Here is a 23423-nt window from a genome sequence, read left to right on the forward strand (position 1 = left end):
CACTTAAGACATGGCGACATTACCTTCTCGGTAAATGTTGCGAGATTTACACCGACCACCAGAGTCTCAAGTATATCTTCACCCAACCAGATTTGAACCTTAGGCAAAGACGTTGGCTGGAGTTGATCTCAAATTACGACTTAGGGATTACCTACACCCCAGGCAAGGGGAATGTCATGGCTGATGCGCTAAGTCGTAAGTCCTATTGCAACAATCTCATGTTGCAGCAGGGCCAACCACTTCTCCATGAAGAATTGTGTAAATTTAATCTTCACATTGCTCCTCATGGATTCCTTTCTACCTTGGTGGCGAAACCTACTCTTGTGGATCAGATCATCTCTGCTCAGAAGCAGGATACGGGAATTTCCCGGATCAAGAGAAACATTAACAAGGGAGTTGGTGGTAGTTTCTCTATAGATGATTGTGGTGTTGTTTTCTTTGAGAGTCGCTTGGTGGTTCCCAAGAATCAACATCTTCGACAATTAATCCTTAAGGAGGCGCATGAATCTCCTCTCACGATTCATCCCGGTAGTACTAAGATGTATCAGGACCTGCGCCAGAGGTTCTGGTGGACTAGGATGAAGAGAGAAATTGCTCAATTTATTGCTAACTATGATGTTTGTCGTCGCGTGAAGGCAGAGCATCAGAGACCTGCTGACACCCTTCAACCTTTAGCTATTCCTGAGTGGAAATGGGATAAAGTTGGTATGGACTTCATCACCGGTTTTCCCAGGACCAAGAGAGGGAATAATGCTATCTTCGTAGTCATTGATCGTCTTTCCAAAGTGGCTCACTTCCTACCTTTCGAGAGAGTATCACTGCTAGTCAGCTCGCTGACTTATATATTTCTCGAATAGTGTCACTTCATGGTGTTCCACTAGAGATCAATTCAGACCGTGGTAGTCTTTTCACTTCTCATTTCTGGGAGAGTTTCCAAACTGCCATGGGCACCCATCTTTCCTTCAGTGCCGCTTTCCACCCTCAATCAAGTGGTCAGGTGGAAAGGGTCAACCAAATTCTTGAAGACATGCTTAGGGCTTGTGTTATCTCATTCGGTATGGATTGAGAGAAGTGTCTTCCCTTTGCCGAGTTTGCTTATAACAATAGCTACCAATCCAGCCTCAAGAAAGCTCCTTTTGAGGTTCTGTATGGACGAAGATGTCGAACACCTTTGAACTGGTCAGAAACCGGTGAAAGACAATTCTTTGGACCGGATATGATCCAGGAGGCAGAAGAGCAAGTTCGCATCATTCGTGAGAATTTGAAAACAGCCGAATCTCGTCATAAGAGCCAGTATGACCGTAGTCATAAGGAAGTGGCTTATGAAATTGGCGACAAAGCTTACCTTCGGGTTACCCCTTTGAAGGGTACCCATCGATTCAGTATCAAGGGCAAGTTGGCTCCTCATTACATTGGTCCCTTTCTCATTCTTGCTAAAGGAGGAGAGTTTGCCTACCAGTTGGAACTACCACCACATCTTTCTCGAGTTCATGATGTCTTCCATGTCTCTCAACTCAGGCGTTGCTTCTCGGATCCCATCCGCGGAGTGGACCACGAAACGCTTGATCTCCAAGATAACCTCACTTATCGAGAGTACCCTGTCTGCATCCTTGATCAAGCAGAGCGTGTCACCCGACGTCATAACATCAAGTTTCTCAAGGTTCAGTGGTCTCATGATTCCGAGAGAGAAGCTACTTGGGAGCGTGAAGATCGTCTTCGACTCGAGTACCCCACCTTCTTTCCGTCGACCCCCGAATCTCGGGACGAGATTCTTTCAAGTGGGGGCGAGTTGTCACATCCCTAGTTCTGGTATGCTCAAGGCCAGCTAGTCATGTGTGCATCATGTTTAAATTCCATTTAAATTTGAAATGGGGATTTGTAAAACCCTCAGAAATCATTTCTGGAAATGACCCAGATAAAAATTGCTCCAAAAGGGTCCAAAAAAATGTTCATGTCTCTCTCTGAAAATATTGGGCAGCGGTAAAATTCAAACCAATATTTCTAGGAGCTCATAAATATTTATTTTGGCCATTTGGAATTAATCCAGTAATTATTTGCGTTGGATAAATATTTATATATATATGAAATATTGTCCAATAATTCTGAATTTTGGTGAGGGGCTTTGCATTAATTCCTTAGGCCCCTGCAAAAATTGACAGAATTAAATAAATTAGTTTAGTATTATTTTAAAAACAGAAACAAATGTCAGAAAATAGAAAAGAGAAATAAGAGAGAAGGAGAGAAGTACCTGGGCCTTACCTGGCAGCCCATCTAGCCGGCCCAGCCCACCAGGGGCAGGGAGGTCTTCTTCCTCCCGCCAGTCGGATGCACAGCACGTGCCCGACGCGCGCACGGCCACCGCCGCCACCTCCTGCTTCCCCGCTCGCTGCTGGAGGCCCCCGACGACGCCATGCACTCCCCTTGGCCTCTCTCACTCCCTCTCCCTCTCTCCAGTGGCCTCCCCTCCTCTCTCTCGCCCTTCCCCGCGAACGCCCGAGCGCTGTCGTCACCGCTGCTGGCCATAGTCGTGCCCACTGTGCTCCCCTCGCATCGCTGTTGTGTCCTAGAGCTCCGCCATGTCACCTTCTTCGTCTTCGTCAAGCCACGCAGCTGGGGACGCCCTACCTCGACCTCGTTGCCGCCGTTTTCCACCGCGAGCGCCCGAGATCGCCGGCGCCCGTACGTCGCCGTCTGGCCCTCCCCGAGCCCGCTTCGACGCCCTCTGCGACCGCTGTGAGCTCCATCGTCGTTTTCCCCTCTTCCCCTTGCCTGTCGATCACCGCAGCCACCGTTTCGACTGAAGCCGTAACACCTCGCCGCCGGCCATGGCGCCACCGTGGCCAGGGGCCGAGCCAGCCGCACCGCGCGCGTCACCGTGCTCCTGGTGACGCTAGGAGGCCGTAGAGCCTCTCCGCTCGCCTCCCCATGCACCGCAGCCCTCACTCGCACTTGGCCGTGCTCCGGCCGCCGCCGCGAGCCTCGCTCCGGCGAGCACCGGCCACCCCTCCTCCTCCTATTTACCCCACTAGATGCGGGAGAGCACGGGCTACGCCCCGGTGCTCTTCGCAGTCCTTTTGGTCACCGAAACGGTGATCCCGAGCCCCTCCGTCGCGTTCGGCCTCGCCGGCGGCTAAACACCGGTGGGGTTGACCGGTCTAACCCCCCCCCCCCCCTGTTGACCTGGTGTTTGACTATCCAGGGTCAATGACAGGTGGGGCCCGGCCCTGCTAATATTTTTGTTAGGATTAGTTTAATTTCTAATTAACACTATTAACTAACCGGTCACTGACGTGTGGACCCCACACGTCAGGTTTGACCTGGTCAGCTCCGTTGACCTGCTGATGCAGGCAGGACGTCATGCTGACGCAATATTTCATTTTCTGGTTTAAAATTAATCAGGAAATTCCAGAAAATGTTCAAAACTTCAAAATTCCATAGAAATTCAACCGTAGCTCAGATTGAAATAATTTATATATAAAAAATGATCAAAAAAATTCAATCTATCCATCTGTACCATTTTCATGCATGACAAACCAACCTATACATACTATATATATGAAAACACACTTATGGCATATTTAAGGGCTTATTTTGGAGTTGCATTTGAACCCTTGGTTCAAATGGACCTCAACTAAATAAATGCTAGATGCATTAACTCAAGCAACATCACATATTCATGCCATGATCATGCATCATATTGTTGCATATACTTGTGTTTGATTTTCAACACCGTTCCTTCTCGATAGGTCCTGCTCCGGAAAGTGTTCGGGAGCACCTATTAGTGGAGCAGTGCCCCCTATTGATCTACCAGGCAAGCAACCCCCCTTGTTCATTCCGATACAATCCTACTCTCTCGCTCCTGCTCTCATTTATTGCATTAGGGCAACAACGATTCAACTGCTACTTTATGCTATGGTAGTTGAACCCATTCCTCTGCATGACCTGTCATTGCCACAGTAAATAGTTAAAACCCACTAGCATGTGTAGGAGTTGATTGAGCCATGTTTTGTTCCTACCATGCTTTGCCTGCTATTGCTTAGAGTATGTCAGGTATGATTCATCGGGAATGAATTGGAGTGTTATGATATGTTCTGGTGCTGAGAGTTAAGCGTGTGAACACGATTTGGTAAAGGTAGCGGTGAGAAGCCATGTAGGAGTACATGGTGGGTTGTCTCATTGGGACCGTCCTTAAGAACTGAGTTCTGTGTAAGTTGTCCAATGACTAGCTACTACCACACATTGGGCTCCGGGCGCTCCAAGCTCTCTCGACTTATTAACCGCCTTGAACTCTGTCCAGGAGTTGCAAATAGTTTCTGGTGTTTGTAGGTAGTGCTATTTTTCTACCGAGTGGCACCCGGTAGGGCGGGATCGGGACAGACTAGGCAGAGGTGGCACGGTGTACCAAGTGGCACCCGGATGGTGGGCTTGGGAACCCTGCTCACATCGTTTGGGGCCGTGAGCGACACCCCGGCCGGATCTCCTTGCGGGTGGAACCCAAATAGGCGATAAACCTGGACTAGAGTCTTGCGTGGTTAGTCAGGTCGTGGCCGACACCCTCGCCAGGCTTCCGCTTGAAGGTTGCCGAGATACATGACGTGTACATGGCGGTAAGTGGCGAGAGCGTCTGTGAAGAAGTACACCCCTGAAGGGTTATCATGATCTATTCAAATAGCTGTGTCCTCGGTTATGGACTTCTTGGATGCTTACGTGGTACATAGACAACTTAAAGTGGATAGTCTAAAATGCTCAAGACAAGTGTGAGTGCTATGGATGGCCTTCTCGTAGGAGGGACGGGGATGAATCCATAGTAGTGTATTGAAGTGGTGATTAGTGGACTCGTGTGTGCTGCGTCATCTCAAAGAAGTTTCTCATTGTCGTAGAACAGAATAGCCACTGAGTCAAAGCTGGCTTGCTGTAACTAAAAACCCCACATTACCTTCTTGATACAAATGCATGTATGATAGGATCTGATGTATGTCTTGCTGAGTACCTTTGTACTCACGTTTGCTTTGTATGTTTTGCAAGTGAGACATCTGTCTCACTAGTAGTACCGCTTGGACTTCAACGAGTAGCTTGTTACCTCAGCTACGATCTTGTACCTTGGAGGGACTTGTAGATAGTCAGGCTTCTCAGCCTTTTTCTTTTGTAGTTGTCTGTACTCAGACATGTAATGCTTCCGTTGCTTGTATGCTCTGAATGATGGGTCATGTGACCCATATTTTGTATTGATGCTATGTGGCTCTTCTGAGCCTTTATCTATATGAGTTGCGTTATGTTGTGATGCCATGTTGTACATCACATACTTGCATGTTATGCGTACGTGTGACGTGTATTGCTATGTGTGGGATCCGACAATCTAGTTGTTTATCCTTGGCAGACTCTCTTATGGGGAAATGTAGTCTAGTGCTACCTTGAGCCATAGTAGTCCGCTACAGCCCGGTTCACCGGAGTCCTGCTAGCCCAGCACTACAGCTCAGAACACTTGACTGGCCGGCATGTGTTCCACTTCGTTCCTATGTCTGTCCTTCGGGAAAATGTCACGCGGTGACTTCCGGAGTCCTATTAGCCAGTGCTACAGCCCGGATTCATACGTTGTTGACCGACATGCTCGATGTGATTCATGTATGCCTGTCTCCATAGGTCTGTGCCGCTTTGGGTTCACGACTAGCCATGTCGGCCCGGGTTCTCTGTCATATGGATGCTAGCGACACTATCATATACGTGAGCCAAAAGGCGCAAACGGTCCTGAGCCATGGTAAGACGACACCCGTGGGGATACCGTGCGTGAGGCCGCAAAGTGATATGAGGTGTTACATGCTAGATCGGTGTGACTTAGAATCGGGGTCCCGACCCTTATTCTCTTCACTTTGCTTATCCTTCAAGCTCCGGCTCGAAGGTCCCCTCAACAATCTCTTCATCACTTCCTCTAAAAAAATTCTAAAATTTTTAGTAACTCAAAATAAAAGTGAACCAAACTCACAAGATTGATAGCAACTACTCCCACAAGTGCCTAGAGACTATATCATGCATTAAAACTACTTGGGACCATATAAATTTGACATGCAAGCTCAAGAACAGTGTCACCTAAGCAGCAAAAATTTGCAATGAATAAAGCACTAGAACAAAAACTAATTGGACCATTGGAGGAGTCACATACCAAAAAACAATCCCCCAAAGCAGTTTTGTGAATGGAGCTTTGAGCAAGGAGATCAAAAATGGCAGCAAGATGAGCTAGAACTCGGGTTTGAGCTGGTGGATGATTTTTTCTGGAGGAAGACGGAGTGTGTGGGTGCAAGAATAAGTGGAGGGGGCCCACGTGGGGTCCATAGGGCAAGGGGCGTGCCCCAAGGGGGTGGGCGTGCCCTCCCCCCTCGTGGGCACATGGTGAGGCCCCCTGGTGTGTTCTCAGTGCCAATGATTCTTAAATATTCTATAAAAAATCATATTAAATTTTCAGGGCATTTGGAGAACTTGTATTTTCGAGGTATTTTTTATTGCAAGGATAATTCAGAAAACAGACAGAAAATACAATTTTTGCTTTATTTAATCTAAATAATAGAAAGTAAAAGGAGGGTACAGAGAGTTGTGTTTTCTAACTTCATCCATCTCATGCTCATCAAAAGGAATCCACTAACAAGGTTGATCAAGTCTTGTTCAACAAACTCTTTCTGAATAACATGAAACCAGAGAATTTTTGACTAACACTAGGTTACCTCAACGGGGATATGCACATCCCCAACAATAAGAATATCATATTTCTTCTTGACAGTAGGAAGAGGAAATTCAAAACCTCCAATTGTAATCGTTGGAATTTTTCCAATAGAATTGATACTATGGACTTGAGGTTGTTTCCTCGGAAAGTGTACCATATGCTCATAACCATTAACATGAAAAGTGACATTGCCTTTGTTGCAATCAATAACAGCCCCAGCAGTATTCAAAAAGGGTCTACCAAGAATAATAGACATACTATCGTCCTCGGGAATATCAAGAATAACAAAGTCCGTTAAAATAGTAACGTCTGCAACCACAACAGGCACATCCTCACAAGTACCGACAGGTATAGGAGTTGATTTATCAGCCATTTGCAAAGATATTTTAGTAGGTGTCAACTCATTCAAATCAAGTCTACGATATAAAGAGAGAGGCATAACACTAACACCGGCTCCAAGATCACATAAAGCAATTTTTACATAGTTTCTTTTAATGGAGCATGGTATAGTTGGTACTCCTGGATCTCCAAGTTTCTTTGGTATTCCACCCTTAAAAGTATAATTAGCAAGCATGGTGGAAATTTCCGCTTCCGGTATCTTTCTTTTATTAGTAACAATATTTTTCATGTACTTAGCATAAGGATTCATTTTAAGCATATCAGTCAAACGCATACGCAAAAAGATAGGTCTAATCATTTCAGCAAAGCGCTCAAAATCCTCATCATCCTTTTTCTTGGATGGTTTGGGAGGAAAAGGCATGGGTTTCTGAACCCAAGGTTCTCTTTCTTTACCGTGCTTCCTAGCAACGAAGTCTCTCTTATCATAACATTGATTTTTTGATTGAGGGTTATCAAGATCAACAGCAGGTTCAATCTCTACATCATTGTTATTGCTAGGATGGGCATCAACATGAACATCATCATTAACATTATCACTACGTTCATGTTCATCACCAGATTGTGTTTCAACATTGGAAATAGAAATGTCATTGGGATTCTCAGGTGTGTCTACAACAGGTTCACAAGAAGCATGCAAAGTCCTATCATTTTTCTTTTTCTTCTTCTTAGAAGAACTAGGTGCATCAACATTAGTTTTCTAAGAATATTGCTCAATTCTCTTAGGGTGGCCCTCGGGATACAAAGGTTCCTGAGTCATTTTACCCCCTCTAGTCACAACTCTAACAACATTATCATTTTTCTTATTATTTAATTCATTGAGCAAATCATTCTGAGCTTTAAGCACTTGTTCTACATGAGTGGTAACCATAGAAGCATGTTTACTAATAAGTTTAAGTTCAACTTTAAATGTAGACATATAATCACTCAAGTGTTCAATCATATAAGCATTAAGTTTCAATTATCTACCAACATAAGCGTTGAAGTTTTCTTGTTTAACAATAAAATTATCAAACTCATCCAAGCATTGGCTAGAAGACTTATTACGAGGAGTATCACCTTCATCAAATCTATAGAGAGAATTACCTTCACTACCTATGTCGGGTTATCAAGACCATGTATTTCTTCAATAGGTGGTAAAATTCTTAACATCTTCAGCTTTAATACTCTTTTCTTTCATAGATTTCTTTGCCTCTTGCATATCTTCAGGACTGAGAAATAGAATACCCCTATTCTTCGGGGTTGGCTTAGGAGTTGGTTCAGGAAGTGTCCAATCATTTTCATTACTCAACATCTTATTCAATGGCAATTCAGCTTGATCAACAGTTCTTTCCCTGAAAACACAACCAGCACAACTATCCAGGTGGTATTTGGAAGCATCAGTTAGTCCATTATAAAAGATATCAAGTATTTTATTTTTCTTGAGAGGATGATCAGGCAAAGCATTAAGTAATCAGAGAAGCCTCCCCCAAGCTTGTGGGAGACTCTCTTCTTCAATTTGCACAAAATTATATATTTCCCTTAAGACATCTTGTTTCTTATGAGCGGGGAAATATTTAGTAGAGAAGTAATAAATCATATCCTAGGGACTACGCACACAACCAGGATCAAGAGAATTAAACCCTCAGAACGGAAATGACTTAAGGATATAATAGTAGCGAGTTTTCTCATCATTAGTGAACAGGGTGGCTATATCATTTAATTTAGTAAGATATGCCACAACAGTTTTAGATTCATAGCCATAAAAAGGATCAGATTCAACCAAAGTAATTAACTCAAGATCGACAGAGAAATCACAATCCTTATCAGAAATATAGATAGGTGAAGTAGCAAAAGCAGGGTCATATTTCATTCTAGCATTCAAAGATTTTTCTTTAAGCTTAGCTAATAATTTCTTAAGACCGTATCTATCATTGCAAGCTAAAAAGTCTCTAGCAGTTTCTTCATCCATAACATAACCCTCAGGCACAACAGGCAATTCATATCTAGGGGGATAATCTTCATCATCACTTTCATCAGTATTATTAGTTTCAATAATTTCATTCTCTCTAACCCTAGCAAGTTGTTCATCAAGCAATTCACCTAGTGGCATGGTATTATCAATCATAAAAGTAGTTTCATCATAAGTATCATGCAAAGCAGAAGTGGCATCATCAATAACATGTGACGTATCAGAATAAATAGCAGGAGTAGGTGTCGCAAGTTTACTCAAAACAGAAGGTGAATCAAGTGCAGAGCTAGATGGCAGTTCCTTACCTCCCCTCGTAGTTGAGGGAAAAAACTAGGTTCTTTTATCTTTCAAGTTCTTCATGGTGATCAATTGATATAAATCCCAAGTGACTCAAAGAATAGAGCTATGGTCCCCGGCAACGGCGCCAGAAAATAGTCTTGATAACCCACAAGTATAGGGGATCGCAACAGTTTTCGAGGGTATTGTATTCAACCCAAATTTATTGATTCAACACAAGGGGAGCCAAAGAATATTCTCAAGTATTAGCAGCTGAGTTGTCAATTCAACCACACCTGGAAAACTTAATATCTGCAGCAAAGTATTTAGTAGCAAAGTAATATGGAAGTAACGGTAACGGTGGCAAAAGTAACAGTGTTGGTTTTGTAGTGATTGTAACAGTGGCAATGGAAAAGTAAAGATCAATATGTGAAAAGCTCGTAGGCAATGGATCAGTGATGGATAATTATGTCGGATGCGATTCCTCATGCAATAGTTATAACATAGGGTGACACAGGACTAGCTCCAGTTCATCAATGTAATGTAGGCATGTATTCCGAATATAGTCATACGTGCTTATGGAAAAGAACTTGCATGACATCTTTTGTCCTACCCTCCCATGGCAGCGGGGTCCTATTGGAAACTAAGGGGTATTAAGGCCTCCTTTTAATAGAGTACCGGACCAAAGCATTAACACTTAGTGAACACATGAACTCCTCAAACTACGGTCATCACCAGTAAGTATCCCGATTATTGTCACTTTGGGGGTAACGGATCATAACACATAATAGGTGACTATAGACTTGCAAGATAGGATCAAGAACTCACATATATTCATCAAAACATAATAGGTTCAGTTCTGAAATCATGGCACTCGGGCCCTAGTGACAAGCACTAAGCATAGCAAAGTCATAGCAACATCAATCTCAGAACATAACGGATACTTGGGATCAAACCCTAACAAAATTAACTTGATTACATGATAAATCTCATCCAACCCATCATTGTCCAGCAAGCCTATGATGGAATTACTCACGCACGGCGGTGAGCATCATGAAATTGGTGATGGAGGAAGGTTTATGATGACGATGGCGACGGATTCCCCTCTCTGGAGCCCCGAACGGACTCCAGGTCAGCCCTCCCGAGAGAGATTAGGGCTTGGCGGCGGCTCCGTACAGTAAAACGCGATGAATCCTTCTCTCTGATTTTTTTTCTCCCCGAACGTGAATATATAGAGTTGGAGTTGAGGTCGGTGGAGTACCAGGGGGCCACGAGGCAGGGGGCGCGCCCGCACCCTCGTGGACATGGTGTGGGCCCCCTGGCCTTGATTATTTTGTCATTATTTTTTATATATTCCAAAAATATTCTCTGTTGATTTTTAGGTCATTCCGAAAACTCTTACTTCTGCACAAAAATAACACCATGGCAATTCTGCTGAAAACAGCGTCATTCCAAGTTAGTTCCATTCGAACCATGCAAGTTAGAGTCCAAAACAAGGGCAAAAGTGTTTGGAAAAGTAGATACGTTGGAGAAGTATCAGCGATCACCATCGTCACCCGCCTCCCTTTGCAACGAATCTTGCACAACCCGGATGCCACTGGGAGGATTGTGGAGTGGGCGTTTGAACTGTCTAGCTTCGGCCTCAAATTTGAAAGCACTTCAACAATAAAGAGCCAAGCCTTGGCAGAGTATGTACCGGAATTAACCTCAACGCTAGACGAAGAAGGCAAAGAGATCACCCTTCCCGGCAAGGAGATGAGCCGTGATTGGATCATGTACTTTGACGGAGCCTTCTTGCTGCAAGGTGCTGGCGCCGGCGTGCTGCTCATCACACCCACCGGAGAGCGCCTCAAGTACGTAGTCCAGATGCACTTTCCACTGGAAAAGTCAACAAACAACACATCGGAGTACGAGGGATTGCTTGCCGGTCTCAGGATCATGGTAGAACTCGGAATCAGGAAGCTCATCATCAGAGGTGATTCGCAGCTCGTCGTCAAGCAAGTCAATAAGGATTACCAGAGCCCGCTGATGGAAGCTTATGTGGATGAGGTGAGGAAGTTGGAAGAGCATTTTGACGGTCTGTAAGCAGATCATGTTCCCCGAGCGGAGAACAGCATTGCCGACGACTTGTCGAAACGCGCTGCCCTCAAGTTGCCTATGGAACCTGGTACCTTTGTGCTTCAATTGACCCAGCCATCCGTTGAGCCATCAGCAGGACAGAGCAAGCGAGGGAAGGCAGGCCCCGGTAAGTACTTTGCCGCAGAGCTCCCAGGAGCCATAGGCAAGGACGCTGCCGGGTGCCCCAAGCTTGCCGAAAGGCAGCAACCTCCGGCAGGACCCCAAGTCCTGGCCGTAGAGGCAGCTACCCCTGTGGCCGAAGATGAGCCTTTAGTCCTTGCCGTCGAGCCCCAGGCTCCAGCATGGGTGCAGCACACCGTCCATTTCCTCCAAACCGGGGAACTCCCTGAGGAACAGGAAGAAACAGAGAAAGTAGCTCGTCGGTCCAGCATGTACCAGTTTGTGAATGATGCCGTATACAGAAGGAGACCGAACCTCATGAAATTGAAGTGCCTTCCTTGGGAAGACGGACTGGAGCTGTTGGTAGAGATACATGGAGGCACATGTGGCTCCCACAAGGGTCAAGAGCCTTTGCCGGCAAAGCATTCCGGCAAGGTTTCTTCTGGCCCACCGCTCTCCAGGATGCAACTGCACTAGTAACCAAGTGTGAGGCGTGCCAGTTCCATTCAAAGAAGCTTCATCAACCAGCCCAATCTCTTTAGACAATCCCTCTTTCCTGGCCATTTTCGGTCTGGGGGCTCAACATACTGGGGCCCTTCCCCCGTGCTGTCGGCGGCTTTGAGTACTTGTACGTCGCGATTGACAAGTTCAGAAAGTGGTCGGAAGTAGAACCAGTGAGAAAGGTGACACCACAATCAGCCATCAAGTTCTTCAAGAGGCTAGTCTGCCGTTTTGGTGTGCCTAACAGAGTCATCCCCAACAATGGCACAGAGTTCACGAGCCACACCTTTATGCAGTATATCTGAGACCTCGGCAGCAAGGTTTGTTTTGCTTCTGTCGCTCATCCCTGAAGCAACGGCCAGGCTGAGAGAGCAAACGCAGAGGTGTTGCGAGGCCTCAAGACCAGGACTTTTGACAGGCTACAGAAGTGCGGAAGGCGCTGGGTTGATGAGTTGCCAACGGTTCTTTGGTCGATCAGAACGGCGCCAAATCGAGCCACTGGCCAGACACCATTTGCCTTGGTATACGGGGAAGAAGCAGTTCTCCCCACGGAACTCATATACGGGTCACCTGGAGTGCTCTCTTATGATGACCTTGAGCAAGAGCAGTTGCGCCAAGATGATGCGACGCTCCTTGAGGAAGATCGTCTTCGGGCTGCTATGCGAGCTGCTCGCTACCAGCAAGCCTTGCGCCGCTACCATAGCCGCAAGGTTCATACCCGAAGCCTTGAGGAAGGCGACCTTATTCTTCGGCGAGTTCAATCCGCCAAGAATTCCAACAAGTTGACACCAAAGTGGGAAGGCCCTTATCAGGTAATACGAGTCACCAGGCCCAGCACAGTCCGCCTGGAGACCGAAGATGGAATTCCACTGAGTAACTCCTAGAACATCGAACATCTTCGTAAGTTTTACCCATAAGGCGCGGTTGTCGGGCCTCCCGGTAGACCACTTTTTGTACAAGCCTTGCCGGTAAGGCATGTAACCCTTTGTACAAAGCCAGGCGCAGACCCTGAGCATCAGATAAATAAATGCAGAGCTGGCGCCCTAGAATTTAGCATGCATGCTAGGTCGAGTCTCTCTCTGTTAGGATCGATAGTGCTCAACGGCAACTGATCCCTAGCATAGGGGTCAAGTGCATGTATTTCTGTCTCTTCCAGTCCGTTCTTGGTTCGCAGGCTGTAGAGGCGCTTCTGCAGAGCCATTTGGAGAAAAGAAGGCGGATCGACACCCCCGACCTCGACAAGCCAAGGTTGCCGAGGGCTGCAAATTCAGATAAGTTTTCTCTCCCCCGCTATGCGTTTCAGTATGAAGCTTGAACATATGAAACTTCGTTCGTTCCCGTGCTAGCGTGCTCCCTCCTTCCTATGCTCGAAATCCCTTTCAAGCCGGAATCTGGTTGTAGTTGCGATGGAAGGGAAGCAAGCGAAGGGCCCGATCCTGCTTTACCCCTACTCCCGCCAAGGGCGTGGAGATGACCGTGGTATAATGCGGGGGGACGGCAAGGTTTGTTGCCGGGCGATGTTGTTTTTCTAAAATAACAAGGACTCGCTCCTTAGTGTGGCCCTCGCTCATGCACAAGAGAACCCGACAAAAACCCTTTTTCATTAATACGTTTTCGAACAAGTACAATTCATACGAAATGTAAACATGAGCAAGGGTTTACACAGTCTAAATTCGACAAGTGCCCGCGGGCTTAAGAAAAAAAGAGAGATAAGATGCTCGTCATCCCTTTCTTGTCCCTCTCCTCAGGAAGCGGATCGGGATAACAGGAGGGCAAAAGGAGTGCCTAGGCAAGGTACAAGCAGCAGAAGACACCAAGAGAACGTCCTGGCGGCCGCCCAGAGTGGGAGCCGGTGATGACGGTGTCGGGGAAGAAGCCGGAAGATGAGCCAGCGGGCCGGCAATACGAGACGAAGGCGTCGATGCCATCGTACTCCGACTTGATGGCCTGCCACCCGCCTTCCTCGTCTTCTCTGGCCTTCCAGCACAGGCCACTAGAAGCGACGGCCCCGAGAAGTTCAAGGAGCTGGCTCGAGGAGCCGCCACCAAGAACTACCCTCCCCCCGGCAAATCACTCTGCTGGGGAGAAGGCCAAGTGCAGATGGTGCTGCTGCCGGCGTCGCCTAGGGATGGAGCGTCTGATGTCTAGTCGGACCCGTCCTCGTCGTCCTCCCCACCAGTCCCCCCCCCCTCGTCGCCGTCGCTTGAGGAGGAGCTCTCATCGTCAGTCGAGCTCTCCTCACAGCACCGTAACCTGTGTCCCGAGCGCCCGAAGACCTTGACAGAGAGTAGGTCGCCCTCCACTAATTTGAAGAGGAGAACGTACCCCTTCATCAAGCAGTGGGCGCGTGCGAAGGTTTTCCAACCTCGACAAAGGAGCATTACATGAGGGGCGGGGAACCTTGTGTTCACCCACATGTCGCCATTGCAACACCCCTTCATGTGAAGCCTCAGCCTCGGCGGCTGGTCAACCTCCAACACCCTCGCAAACGCCTTGGGAAGGCGAAGGAGGCTACACAGCGGCTCGCACAACTTTAGGATGAACCCCAGCGTCGTGTCCCCGACATGGCCGCTCGATGAAGCAGGAGGAGATGGTGGCAGGGATGGTAATGGTGACGACGCGGGCGTCCCCCTTCCGCGCCCACCTCTGCCTCGACCGCCTCGCCAACTGCGGCCCCGTCCGGTGCCCCAGCCTCGAGCATGGCCCTCGCCTTGGGCGTCGGGCTCTTCCTTAACCGCCCCGGCTCTCTGGCGGGAGGAGGACCTAGTCGCCTCCGTAGAAGGATGGCCGCGGCCACGCCCTCTCGGCATGGCAGTGGGTGGAGAATGGGGACGAAGGGGAGGCGCGAGAGGATGCCTCTCCTCCTCCTCCTGAGTTCCCTCTTTATACCCAAGCAGGGAAGGCTAGAGACTGGCTCTACGCCTCCAAAGAGCCTTCTCAAGTCCGGCTCATTAAGTTGTCAATGAGCGAGGTCATCGACCGCCCTCCCCGCGCCAATCGAAGGCGCATGGGTATCGGCCATGGTGTGCCTTCCCATATCCCGCGCGTCCATCACCTACCTCATGACATGCATGCGGCGTACGTGGCGAAAAAGGCGGGCATGGTGGGAAACGTGGAATGGCGGTCCCAAGGTTAAGGGAGGCGAGAAGAGTAAATGAGCAACAGTCCTATAGTTTCCCCTTTTCTTATGGGGAAGACGCGGGCCGCCTCTTTACTACACCGCGGGATGATGCAAGCATGATGCGGTCATTCCCCGCACGACCCCCACATCATGCACTCAATGCGGGTCATCGAGAAGCGCAACTGGCAAAGGAGTTACCGCGGTAAGAACTCTGCCAAGCTTGCCTGCGCACCATTCTGGGCCTGGCCCAACAACGCTCCGTGCTTATGTATGGCCTAGGCCCGGGGGCTCTTGTCGGTGTATAAAAGTAGGGGCCCTTCCGTACCCCTTGTGCACAGGCAGTCATAGCCACACCTACGGCCGGGCTCGGCAGGGTGGAGGAAGCAAAGACACAAAGCTGCCGAGGCAGCACCCAAGCCAGAAGCATAAAGAGCAAAGGGACAAGATGGTCTTCCCCGGCAAGAGCCTTGCCGGGGCGGCCTACATGGCCCCTGTAAGAGCCTTGCCGGGGAAACTTGCCCAACACCAGCAAGACCGCCACCCTTGAATCTGAGAGTTATGACGCCATCAACAAGCGTCAAGGCCGAGGCTCGGGAGCGCCTGCATGGTGGCATGCAGATCTTTGTGGAAACCAAAGGCCTGCAGGCCTAGGTGAGCACCAGAAGCCGAAGACCCCCGGCAAGACCCTTGTCGGGGACGCTCGCAAGCACGCCCCGGCGAGATCCTTGCCGGGGACAGCCACGAGATCCCGGCAAGGGCCTTGCTGGGGACGTCTACGAAACCAAAGCCAGTCCCGCACTTACCAAAGCTCCACTACCCCGCACCCATTCCGACGTGGCGACCAGCCTACCAACTAGGCACACGCTTGCGTGGTAGCATGCGGCTTCTAAGCCAACCAGCCAAGTACCTGCGTGGTGGCATGCAGATCTTCGTGAAGACCCTGCCACCGCACCAGCTCAGTAGTCAGCCAGCCAGCGTGGCGCTGCATGCCTCGTCACCTAGGACGCGCGTTGAAGCAAGGCAAGGCGGCCATGGACGGGATGGGCCTCTATATCGTCCCCGATAAAGCAAAAGGGCACATAGGCAGCGCATTAAATGCGTTTGTCCTAGGATGTCAGGAGATAAACTTGTACACTGTACATACTTCCACTTCCTGTGTGCCACTGTGGCAACCCCTTTGACATATAAAAGGAGGCCTGAGGCGCACTGAGGAAAGATTCGGACTTTTTGGACTAGGCATGCACCGGAGCTAGTTCAAGAACTCAAGAACACCGAATACACACAAAGCAGGACTAGGGTTTTACGCATCGCTTGCGGCCCGAACCTGGGTAAAAAACTCCACCGAGTTGATCTTCTAGATTGGCTCTTTGTGCAGCCCCACGCCCTGCAACCGTAGAAGGGATTCCGTCGAGGGATCCCATAGGTGTCGTTCCAGAACCCCGAAAATAAGATAGGGCATCTGCCTATGACTCCTCCACTTGGGAGCTACATTGACTTAGGTGTCCCACTAGCTCAGAATCGCTATTAGGGTCATTTTCGGAGCATGAATCTGTAGGTGGAGAGCGTTTGCATTGCATTGCATCCAGACTTGATTTCAGTCCCTTAATGCTAAGTTTGACACCCATGGCATTGTTCTGCTTTATTCTTTTCATGCATGCAAGCTCATAATCATTATGATATTGTTCAGTATCTGAGATTCATGAAAACAAAAAAGTAGTCAGATTATCTATGGAATGCATTGAGGATTCAACTCGAAGAGTGTCTCCCTGTAAACCCCTGCATATGCAAAGTTCACCCCCAACCGTGCTAACCAGACCACACATAGAAATACAAACATCTTATGTCTCGATAACAGGCAAACACACATTTCAAAACTGAAGTAGGAACATTAAAATCATATCAAATTCGTATTTGAACAAATAAACTAAGGAATTATGAGTGGCATAATGTTTAGCTTCAAGGGTGGAGTGTTGGTAGTGCGACACAAAGCAAGTAGGCAGATTGTATTCCATGTAAAAGTTCATAGTCTATGTAAAAGGTGGAAATGACATTTTCTTTCTATACGATGCAGTGTTCGTTGCCCACACGTGATAGAAGAAATCACACAAAGAAATACTATTCACTCATGTCTGCGGTTCCAGTATTTTGAAATAGGGTTGTCCACCCTAAAAGAATATTGACAACAAATATGACAAGGCAAGCATAGATGTAGTGAATCAATCATTACTTGTGAGCTTACTAGGACAAGTATGCATAATTGTAACTGCAGTAAGAGACCATCCAAAATATGAATCAAGAAGTTGCTCTAGCACTTATTGTTTGCAACTAATCGATGTGAATAATTGGATATCATATCGAAAGAGTAAGAAAGACAAGTAAAATTGTCAACAAACATGGCCTGCAGTAGTAATCTATGTCAATGTCACTACGACCGACAATCCAAAATGACTAGTGTCTGTTCCTAGGGCTAGAATTTTGAAACCCTGTGAACTTCACAGATACTAAAGATTACTGAAATACATCTGAAACATTAAGTGTAGGTAGCACTCAGTACACAACAAACCCTAATGATAGTCATGCCTAATGAGTAATGAATCAATTAGAAAATGGGTGATGAGGAGTGGCTGCTGAGTGTTGAGGACGTATCTCAGGATAAATCGGGTTGGCTTAGTGGGTGCTGCACGCCTGAGCATTGAATGGACTGGGATGGTAGGCACGGCGACGCGCCCGGGCAGCGATGACGCTGTTGGGCGAGCGGCTCCTGACCTCCTGTTAGTCTGGCGTCTCCTCCTAGACTCATGCCATCCGGGGACGGCAAGTCACCGGCGAGGCAGGCGGCAGGGGGCGGGTAGAGATCGAAATCGCAGTAGAACAAAGGGGAATCGGGGCCTCGGCTGACCCGAAATCCTAGGGTGGGCCACGGCCCACCATGGGCACCCTGTAGAGATACACACCCGAGCGGCGTGCATGCATTTTCGAAGCTAAAATAGGAACATTTAGCTGACCAATTAAATGACTCTGTTTTAATAATATCAAATTCGTATTTGAACAACTAAGCTTGTTTAGCTTGATGGGTGGAGCAGTGCTATTATGACACGAAGCACGTATGCTGATCGTATAGTGATCATAAAAGGGGAAACCCTAAGCATTTTTTGAGCAAAAGAGGGTTTCCCCTCCGATTTCTATTAAATAAACCACCACAGCACCAACATGATCAGTTAAACCCTAAGCATGATCAATTAAACCCTATTATGATTGTGCCATGGCAGATTTAAAGCTGCAAACCACAGAAATGCTATTTAGCATCCATTGTTTGCTTCAAACTAAGAACTAAAATCTAAGAGCTGAAAAGAAAGTACAGTAACCAAGTTATGATCTATTTTCTGGTTGAGCTCAAAAAGTTGAGGAGATATGAAGTACCACCTCTCTTGCAGCACAGTGTAGGCATCGGGGGTGCGATGGCTGTCGGTGGCGTTGAAGTAGATCTGCGATGGTTGATGGGTGCATCAGGGGATAATTCTCGTTGCGGTGGATGAGAAGGTCGTGTGAGCGGCCCCGACAAAGAGGACGACGGCACCGAAGAAGTGAGAGGACACGATGCAAGGCTCCTGGTCCATCTTCATGGATGAGAAACGTCCATCTCTAGCAGTGAACGACACGGTCCTGGTAGGCGCTCCGACATGGTGGAGGACAGTGGCGATGGATGGGGTGTAGGACGGCGGCGATGGATGGGGTGGCGGACGGAGGAGGCTAGTGTGGGGGGGTGTTCTAGAGAGGATAAAGGCAACGAATGTCAAGTGACCCCGCACAAGCCTTAAAATTTGCCTATTCCCAAGGGGTCGAGCGGATGGCATAGTTGGATTACCCAAACCCTCATTGATGAAAACCCCGCAATAAGGGGATGCGATCTTTGCTTTGACAAGACATGTCGCTGGGAGTTGCGTCTCGAAACGCGAAACAGGAGGCTGAAAAAACGGTTGAAAATAATAACAAGGCCGGGACTCAATGCCTAGCCGAAAAAGTTGTCAGAGGACATAACCTACTTTTGTTTAAAGTATTTTGCCTTTGTGGACCAGGGTTGTAACTATTGCACAGAGCCGGATATAGTTCTTTTGATCAACTACTTTGGAGTATTCAGAGGAGGAACCCGCCTTGCAATGCCGAAAACAATCTGCGCGCCAGACACATCGTCATTGAAACCTGGTTCAGGGGCTACTGAGGGAGTCCTGGATTAGGGGGTCCCTGGGCATCTGGGCTATGTGACGTGGGCTGGACTGGTGGCCCGTGAAGATACAAGATAGAAGGCTTCCCCCGTGTCCGGATGGGACTCTCCTTGGCGTCGAAGGCAAGCTTGGCGTTCGGATATGAAGATTCCTTTCTTTGTAAACCGACTTTGTACAAACCCTAGTCCCCTGTGGTATCTATATAAACCGGAGGGTTTAGTCCGTAGAGGGAGTAATAATCATACAGGCTGGACATCTAGGGTTTAGCCATTATGATCTTGAGGTAGATCAACTCTTGTAACCCCTATACTCATCAAAGTCAATCAAGCAGGACATAGGGTATTACCTCCATCAAGAGGGCCCGAACCTGGGTACACATCATGTCCCCTGCCTCCTGTTACCTTCGGTCCCTAGACGCATAGTTCGGGACCCCCTACCCGAGATCTGCCAGTTTTGACACTGACAGCGGGTATCATTATTTTCTGACCTTCACAGATGATTTGAGTAGATATGGGTATATATACTTAATGAAACACAAGTCTGAAACATTTGAAAAGTTCAAAGAATTTCATAGTGAAGTGGAGAATCATCGTAACAAGAAAATAAAGTTTCTAAAATCTCATCACGGAGGCGAATGTTTGAGTTACAAGTTTGGCCTTCATTTAAAACAATGTGGAATAGTTTCACAACTCACACCACCTGGAACACCACAGCATAATGGTGTGTCCGGACGTCATAACCATACTTTATTAGAAATGGTGCGATCTATGATACCTCTTACAGATTTACCACTATTGTTTTGGGGTTATGCATTAGAGACAGCTGCATTCACGTTAATAGGGCACCATCTAAATCCGTTGAGACGACACCGTATGAACTGTGGTTTGGCAAGAAACCTAAGCTGTCGTTTCTTAAAGTTTGGGGTTGCGATGCTTATGTGAAAAAGCTTCAGCCTGATAAGCTCGAACCCAAATCGAAGAAGTGCGTCTTCATAGGATACCCATAAGAAATTGTTGGGTACACCTTCTATCACAGATCCTAAGGCAAGACATTTGTTGCTAAGAATGGATCCTTTCTAGAGAAGGAGTTTCTCTCGAAAGAAGTGAGTGGGAGGAAAGTAGAACTTGATGAAGTAATTGTACCTCCTCTCGAATTGGAAAGTAGCTCATCATAGAAAACTGTTCCCGTGATGCCTACACCAACTAGTGAGGAAGTTAATGATGATGATCATGAAACTTCAGATCAAGTTACTACTGAACCTCGTAGGTCAACCAGAGTGCGTTCCGCACCAGAGTGGTACGGTAATCCTGTTCTGGAGGTCAAGTTACTAGACCATAACGAACCTACAAACTATGAGGAAGCGATGATGAGCCCAGATTCCGATAAATGGCTTGAGGCCATGAAATCTGAGATAGGATCCATGTATGAGAACAAAGTGTGTACTTTGGTTGACTTGCCCAATGATCGGCAAGCCATTAAGAATAAATGGATCTTCAAGAGGAAGACAGACACTTATGGTAGTATCACCCGACTTGTCGCAAAAGGTTTTCGACAAGTTCAAGGTGTTGACTATGATGAGATTTTCTCACTCGTAGTGATGATTAAGTCTGTCTGAATCATGTTAGCAATTGCCGCATTTTATGAAATCTGGCAAATGGATGTCAAAACTACATTCCTTAAATGGATTTCTTTCAGAAGAGTTGTATATGATGCAACCAAAAAGGTTTTGTCGATCCTAAAGATGCTAACAAAGTGTGTGAACTCCAGTGATCCATCTATGGACTGGTGCAAGCATCTCAGAGTTGGAATATACGCTTTGATAAGGTGATCGAAGCATATGGTTTTATACAGACTTTCGGTGAAGCCTGCATTTACAAGAAAGTGAGTGGGAGCTCTATAGCTTTTCTAATATTATATGTGGATGCCATATTGTTGATTGGAAATGATATAGAAATTCTAGATAGCATAAAAAGGATACTTGAATAAGAGTTTTTCAATGAAAGACCTCGGTGAAGCTGCTTATATATTGGGCATCAAGATCTATAGAGATAAATCAAGACGTTTAATCAGACTTTCACAAAGCACGTACCTTGATAAAGTTTTGAAGAAGTTCAAAATGGATCAGTCAAAGAAAGGGTTCTTACCTATGCTACAAGGTGTGAAGTTCAGTAAGACTCAAGACCCGACCACGGCAGAAGATAGAGAGAGAATGAAAGTCATTCCCTATGCCTCAGCCATAGGTTCTATAAAGTATGCCATGCTGTGTACCAAACTTATTTTGTACCTTGCCATGAGTTTGGCAAGGGGTACAATAGTGATCCAGGAGTAGATCACTAGATAGCGGTCAAGATTATCCTTAGTTATCTAAGATGACTAAGGAAATGTTTCTCGGTTATGGAGGTGACAAAGAGTTCATCGTAAAGGGTTACGTCGATGACAACTTTGACACTGATCTGGATGACTCAGTATCTCAATCTGAATACATATTGAAAGTAGGAGAAATTAGCTAGAGTAGCTCCATGTAGAGCATTGTAGACATAGAAATTTGCAAAATACATACGGTTCTGAATGTGGCAAACCCGTTGACTAAACCTCTCTCACAAGCAAAATATGATCACACCTTAGTACTCTTTAGGTGTTAATCACATGGAAATGTGAACTAGATTATTGACTCTACTAAACCCTTTGGGTGTTAATCACATGGCGATGTGAACTATGGGTGTTAACCACATAAAGATGTGAACTATTGGTGTTAAATCAAATGGCGAGGTGAACTAGATTATTGACTCTAGTGCAAGTGGGAGACTAAAGGAAATATGCCCTAGAGGAAATAATGAAGTTGTTATTTTCTATTTACTCATATCATGATAAATGTTTATTATTCATGCTAGAATTGTATTAACCGAAAACTTGATACATGTGTGGATACATAGACAAAACACCGTGTCCCTAGTATGCCTCTACTAGACTAGCTCGTTAATCAAAGATGGTTAAGTTTCCTAACCATGGACATGTGTTGTCATTTGATGAACGGGATCACATCATTAGGAGAATGATGTGATGGACAAGACCCGTCCGTTAGCTTAGCATAATGATTGTTAAGTTTTATTGTTATTGCTTTCTTCATGACTTATACATATTCCTTTGACTATGAGATTATGCAACTCTCGGATACCGGAGGAATGCCTTGTGTGCTATCAAACATCACAACGTAACTGGCTGATTACAAAGATGCTCTACAGGTATCTCCGAAGGTGTTTGTTGGGTTGGCATAGATCGAGATTAGGATTTGTCACTCTGAGTATCGGAGAGGTATCTCTGGGCCCTCTCAATAATGCACATCATGATAAGCCTTGCAAACAATGTGACTAATGAGTTAGTTGTAGGCTGATGCATTACGGAACGAGTAAAGAGACTTGCTGGTAACGAGATTGAAATAGGTATGAAGATGCCAACGATCGAATGTTGGGCAAGTAACATACCGATGACAAAGTGTTGTCATTATGGTTTGGCCGATAAAGATCTTCGTAGAATATGTAGGAACCAATATGAGCATCCAGGTCCCGCTATTGGTTATTGACCGGAGAGGTGTCTCTGTCATGTCTACATAGTTCTCAAACCCGTAGGGTCCGCACGCTTAACGTTCGATGACGATTTGTATTATGAGTTATGTGTTTTGGTGACCGAAGATTGTTCGGAGTCCCGGATGAGATCACAGACATGACGAGTAGTCTCGAAATGGTCGAGAGGTGAAGATTGATATATTGGACGATAGTATTCGGACATGGAAGTGTTTCGGAATGTATCAGGTATGTATCGGAGTACCGAGGGGTTACCGGAACTCCCCGGGGGGAAGATATGGGCCACATGGGCCATAGGAGGGAGGCAAGCCAGCCCACAAGGGTCCCCCCCCCCGCCAAGGGAGGAGTACGAATTGGACTAGGGGAGGGGGTGGCGCCCCCCTTTCCTTCTCCTTCTCCCTCTCCTTCCCCCTTTCCCCCTCCG

Source organism: Triticum urartu, chromosome 2 (genome assembly GCF_003073215.2).
Source record: "Triticum urartu cultivar G1812 chromosome 2, Tu2.1, whole genome shotgun sequence".
In the NCBI taxonomy this organism is placed as follows: Eukaryota; Viridiplantae; Streptophyta; class Magnoliopsida; order Poales; family Poaceae; genus Triticum; species Triticum urartu.